This window comes from Gracilinanus agilis, chromosome 1 (genome assembly GCF_016433145.1).
Source record: "Gracilinanus agilis isolate LMUSP501 chromosome 1, AgileGrace, whole genome shotgun sequence".
In the NCBI taxonomy this organism is placed as follows: domain Eukaryota; kingdom Metazoa; phylum Chordata; class Mammalia; order Didelphimorphia; family Didelphidae; genus Gracilinanus; species Gracilinanus agilis.
This window is the reverse complement of record NC_058130.1, coordinates 299,693,187-299,699,469: the sequence shown is the minus strand read 5'-3', so window position 1 is coordinate 299,699,469 and position 6,283 is coordinate 299,693,187. Positions and strand designations below refer to the sequence as shown.

At 38.7% G+C, this 6,283-nt stretch overlaps 1 pseudogene; it reads left to right on the top strand.

Moving 5' to 3' along the window:
- Positions 1-266: 266 nt before the first annotated feature.
- LOC123231374 lies at positions 267-3,103 on the top strand (annotated as a pseudogene).
- Positions 3,104-6,283: the final 3,180 nt, after the last annotated feature.

The window sequence follows — 6,283 nt, the reverse complement described above, 5'->3', positions numbered from 1 at the left end:
AATTTGCAAAAAATGGAAATAATATTCTAATATTTCTATAATCTGTTGAACTAACATTGTGTGTATTCTGTTTCAAGATTCAGTAAGAATAAGCACTGATGGGCCCTGAGCTTCCAAGTTTGCCCTTTTGTGTTCTTCTTTTGTTATGAAGACCTCTCACCTTTCTTCATAAAAGTCCCTTTTCTTAAAAAAGCAGGACCATAACTTTCCTTAGGAAGCATGTTGCTTTGTTTCTTTGGACTCTGAGCTGGGATAAAGGAAGGAAGAGTGAGAGGTTAGGAAAAAAAAACCTTCTTGAACGGGAAAAGATCTGCCAAGTTCACAAAGAAAAGGAAAATATCAAGCAGCTCAATAAACTGATAAATGAACTGGTCAAATTCAAGAATTCAAGTCATTTACCTTCATGCTGGTAGATGAAAGACAAATATTCACTGAAAACTTTGCAAAGGCAGAAGGTACAAGACCTTACACAGAAGCAAAAGGAAGAAGAGAAGCCAAAAGATATTACTTTAAAATCCAGAGAAGATGGGCAAAAACTGCTCAATCTAGAAGTAGACTTTGAACATGTCTTCAAGATTTTCTCAAGAGCATGAGGAAATGAATACTAAGTTGGCCGATCAGGAATCAAACAACAGGCAGCTTTGACTTAAGCTGGTTGGTTTAACTTGAAGAATTGAGGAACTAGAAGAAACCAATAAGAATCTTGAAAAGTTTGAGGAAGAACTTCAGGAGTTAAGAGATGAAATAGCCAAAAGGCAATGTGGGAACTCTGGCCTTATGGTGGAAATGGAAACCCCCCCCAAAACTCATACTAGAAATGGAGAACAAAGATGAGGAGATCACAAATATAGAATCCCAATGTTGAGAATTGAAGAAGAAACTGCGAGAAGAAGACTGCAGAAGGAGCTCAGACTTGAAGTTGAGAAGTTACAGAAGAGGATGGCTGAATTGGAAAAGTTGAAAAAGTCTTTCAGCAAGAGCAAATCAGAATGCACACAGCTGCACTTGAATCTAGAAAAATAAAAATAAAACTTAACCAAACATGTAATAAATGAATTGTAAATGGTGAAAAGTCTGGTTAAAGACCTTGAATCTTCTGAAATCCAAATACAAAAGATTGAATTGAGTTTAAAAGATGATCTAGCAAAGCGGAAGTTGTTTACTGTGATGCTGGTCAATGAAAGGAAAAATATGATAGACAAAATAAAACAAGAAGAAAGAAAAGTAAATGGTCTCAATAAAAATTTCAAGGTGGAACAAGGGAAGGTTATGGATGTGACTGAGAAACAAATTGATGAAAGTGAGAAGCTTTCAAAACTTAAATCTGAAATGGAGGAAAAGATATATACCTTGACAAAAGAACAAAATGAGTTAATGGGAAGGTTGAAAAATGAAGAGGAAAATTCCTCAGACTGATTAAAGAAGAGGCTAGATGTCATAGAAGAAGTTGAGAGAGAAATAATCAAAAACAGATCCCAAAAATGACTCAAACAAACCTGCTCAGAAGATGACAAGATGAAAGAAATAAAGCTGGGAATAGAAAGAATGAAGGAGACGATGAAGAGAGAGGATGAATATGATCAGCTGGGTCAGAAATTCAGAACTGAGCAGGACAAAGCTAATTTCTTCTCTCAATATCTAGAGGAGATAAAGCACTAGATTTCAAAAAACAAAGCAGTTTAGAAAGAGGCTTTAAGACAGGAGGCCAAGCTAAGACACCAGTTCCAGCTGGAATAGGTCAAGAGCCAAGATTTGAAGGCTGAAGTACAGGCTCTGAAAGAGAAGATTAATGAATTAATGAACAAAGAAGACCAGCTTTTTCAGCTACGGGTGGATTATTCAGTTCTTCAACAAAGGTTTATGGAGGAAGGAAGCAAAAACCAAAACATGGGACAGGAAATCTTAAACTTGACAAAAGAGTTAGAGCTCTCTAAGCATTATTGCTGAGCTCTAAGACCAAGTGTGAAGGAAGGATGGTAGATATTCCTGTAGCTTCTACTGTAGTGCAGACTGATATAAGCAATGAAGCAGCAGAGGAAGAAACCCTCGCTGTGAAAGGAAATCCTTTTAAGAAAAGAATCATATCATGAGGTATCTTTGGCAAGTGGGGTTTAAGAAGTCCATGGAGCAATCATTTGTATTGGATAGGTATTCTCCAGCAGCAAATGAGCTTATAATGAGGAAATCTTGGATCCCAAGGATGAAAAAAAGGGAAAAGTGTCCCTAAACATCTCCAGAGAAAGGGTCTTGAGCCAATTCCAGCCCAGGAGAGGTGGATCTTTCCCCAAACCAAGGCCAGCCTCTTCATATTCAGGTGACTCCTGATCATGAAAACAGGACAGCTACTTTGGAGACTAGTTAGTCCAACATCTGAAGATTTCTTTTCTAGCACCATCTTCATTCCTAATTTAGGGAACAAAAAACCATAAATCACCAATATTCCCTCACCAAATGTCATATCTCAGAAATTAAAAGGAAATGACAGAACACTGGGTTCAGAACATGCCATGTCACCAGTCATGATAACTATATTCTCAAGAGAGTAGGTCCCTGAGGGTGGCAAAGGAACTTTTATGAAGAGACCCACATCTCCCATTCAAATAATGACAGTATTAACATCTGCTGCATGAGCATCTCTGTCTCTCCCAAATCAAAGGAAATGCCCATGAGAAGGACTGCCTTCAAAGTAACCCTAGAAAAATAGACTGCTTCAACTCCAGGATGAAAATACAATTCCAATGCCAATGTAACTACATAGGACAACAAAATTCACATTCACTTGGGTTCCCAATTTAAAAGATCCCCTGGAGCCGCTGCTGAAGCAGCAAGTCCACTCATTACAGTTAGACCAGTCAATGTGACATCTGAAAAGGAGGTCAACATTGGCACAGCCCTTTGTTCTCCTAGGAACATCCTTTCCTCAAGGCCTGCAGCAAGCAAAGTTACAAGAACCATCACTATAACTCCTGCCACCACATCATCCCCCTGGGGAACCCAGTCAATGTTGGAACAAGATGGGTCATCTCAGAGGCTTACACCCACTTGCATTCCTACTTCAAAAGAAAGCATCATCATTCATCAGTTACAGATGAACTCTAGATGAAAAATTATACCACACATATACATTGTGCATCTCCTTTGAATCCCAGGTGGATGAATTTCACTTCTTTAGCCCTTTGTCATCACCATGGTCTTTTAAAAAAAGAATAAGTATTAACATTAAAATATTACCAATATTACTTTTTCTAAGATCATCAGTGGCTGTAGGAGCATTAGTGATTAGTTAAAATAACATTCAGTGGCCATGAAAGATGTATCCTCATGCCTTTTTTACTTCCTCACACAAACTCCTCTTGGGACATTGTGGCATCAAGAACAGTGTCCCACTAGGTTAGAAAAGCAAGAATGTGTTCTCTGTAGATAGAATTGATCCTCTAAATCCTGCTTGTCACATCATGCTAGTGGGGGAGAAGGAGAAAATTATCCCAAAAAGATATTCTCTGATTTGAGGCTTCCTGGCAATGAAATCCCTCTATCCTCTATTTTGCACCATTTTTCTTCTATTCTGCTTCATCACACTTAAATACATTGTTTTCCACATAAATGAATCCTTATTACCCTTTGGACATTTCTTTACTCAGATTCTATGTATACAATAACAACTTCATGGGAAAGAGGGAGATTTGACCAACTCCCACTCTAAATTTTACTGAGATTATTCATCCCGTAACAACTCTTGAATGTACATGGATTTGTTTCAAAAGTTTGCTTTGTGTCTCAATTTATTTTTTTAAGTGAGGCTTTAGACTGCACAGAGAACAGTAGAAACTATGTTGTTTTCAGAATCAGGAAATTTGGGTTCTAGTCAGTGCACTGTTGCCAACTGTGATTTTGGAATGGTCACGTCTTTCTGAATATAATTTCTCTATCTGTGTAGTGAGTATATTCTAGTGACATTCCTAGACTTAGGTGACTACATCTACCCTTTTATTTCAAAAGTACTCTGAGAGACTTGAGGAGGTCTTTACTCTGCCATCATTAACCAACACCATCACTATAATTTGACAACGACCAATACTCTGGATCACTTAATAAATTAATATCAATCAACTTTTTTAAAGCCCTCACCTTCTATCTTGGAAGTAATATTTTCTATTGGTTCCAAAGCAAAAGAGCACTAAGGGCCAAGCAATGGGGGTTAAGTGACTTGCTCAGGGTCACACAGCTAATCAATTAGCTTTCACAAAGAGATATTTGTTTCAAAGATAGAAGAAGAGTAAATGTTCCAGCATTTCTACCCAAAACATCAGAGATGTAGTTGTTAGTTCAGATCCTACATAACAAGAGTTCCATCAAGTTAATGTCTTGATATACCATGACTCCTGAACAAGTCCTTAACTCAGCTATCATTGGCCGGTGTTCTGAAGGGTCCTAAAGGTCATTCTTTTCTCATCAGAATATTTTACTGAAATGAATGAAAATCTGGATTATGAAATGTCAAGATGTTGAGGAACACATCTGATTTCTCAATACACATAAGATAAAAAATGGAGGCAACATCCCCTTCATCTTAAATGAAAAATGGTAAATTCAAAGGACCAAGACCTATTTCTCAGGGTGTCATGACTTTAATGGAAAGATATGCTTAAGACTTATCCATTTATAGCATATTCACTGACTAGTGTTGTGAGGAGGATTACTTAATAATTATTTAGGAGACCTAACAAGAAGGCCTTGAGAATTCCAAATGGAATGGGGAAGCAGGAAGTGTGGTTCTCTCTGAGACAGGCTCCATGGTGGTTGGGACAAGTTGTAACTGATGCTGGGAGAACTCAGAGGAAGTGGCATTTGTACCCTGATTCCCTGGGATCCTGAAGGAAGACTCATCTACTTGTAGGAGATTTTTGGTAGAGACTATTAATCCCAATCTGAGTTGCAGTTTAACTTGGGCTGAATTAGCTCCCAGAATCTACCCACCAGAAAGAGTACAGCTAGTGGTCCTGGAAGAGCTGCAACATCATGGGAGTGTGTCAGGACTCTGCTGTGAGGATACCCACTTCAGTCCTGCTATTCTTTGGGTTCTGCCTTGTTTAGGTCTCAGTTGAGTGTAGATAAGTACCTCCCCTGACCCTGTGGTTTGCCCTTAGTCTGGAAGTGTAGAAACCCCTAGTTCCCTTAATTAAATTTGTTACAAACTCTTGTCATTTGCTTGCTAGTTTCCATAGACCTCTTGTCTATAAGGTGCAGGGTGACAGTTAGGCCTAACTGCCACTTCTGTTAACAAACATTTTCCTTAGCAGTTAAACCCAGTCTCCCTAACTTGTTAAGTCCCCATCTTTTGTCATTCCTGTCTCCTATCCACCTCACTGAACCCACAAATAATATTTGAGTTAATTTTTCTGGTTTTCCCCATAAGAGTTTGGCACACTCAGATGTTTGGTTAACAGGGGGACAGGAAGTTCTCTCTTGGACACACAGAGCCAGACTGGAAGTCAGAGGATTCTGAATATTCTGTGGGGGTATACAGCCATTGGCTGTGGGCTGAAAGTTCTCAGCCAGTGGTGAACTACTCAGAACTGCTTACCGCCTACCCCAGGTCATTGATAAAATTTCTGTGAGATGACATGAGTGGTAGAGATAGAATAAAGTATCCAAAAAGACTGAGGTAAAGGAGATGGAAAAGAGCCAACTAAGGCCTTTAGAATAACACTGTAGTCAACTTCAGCCTTCTCATTTGGTAGGTTGTGAATTGACGAGAACCAGTTACAGAATGTCTACACGATGCTCATCTCACAGAAGTAGCCTATCCAGTTTCTAAGTTTGAAGAGGCATTGTCTGAGTTGCTCTGCACATGTGCCAGAACTCTGTTATATCTATAAAATTAATTAGGTAATCTCTCAGGTCCCTTGTATTCTATGATTATATTACTCATGATTCTATAAGGAGTATCAATCCCTTTTATTTGTCCTAAACTATGCTATTTAAGGCTTTGAATGGTGACTTTTGGTCTAGGATTAACTGACAAACACATGTTTATTCCACAATAATACTCTGAACTTTAAATTTAGCTTATTCAGCATTTTCAAGCTATTAGTTGTATTAAAATTGACTGAGGTACTGAGGCTTCCGGGTTAAGATGGCAGCAGAGTAAGAAGCAGCTCTAAACCTCTCCTGACCGAAACACACAAAACTCCTCAAGGGGACATAAAAACAAGTCCAGACGAACGGAGGAACCCCACAACAGGGCACAGCGTGGAAGGTACGTGGAATCGAGACATTTCCA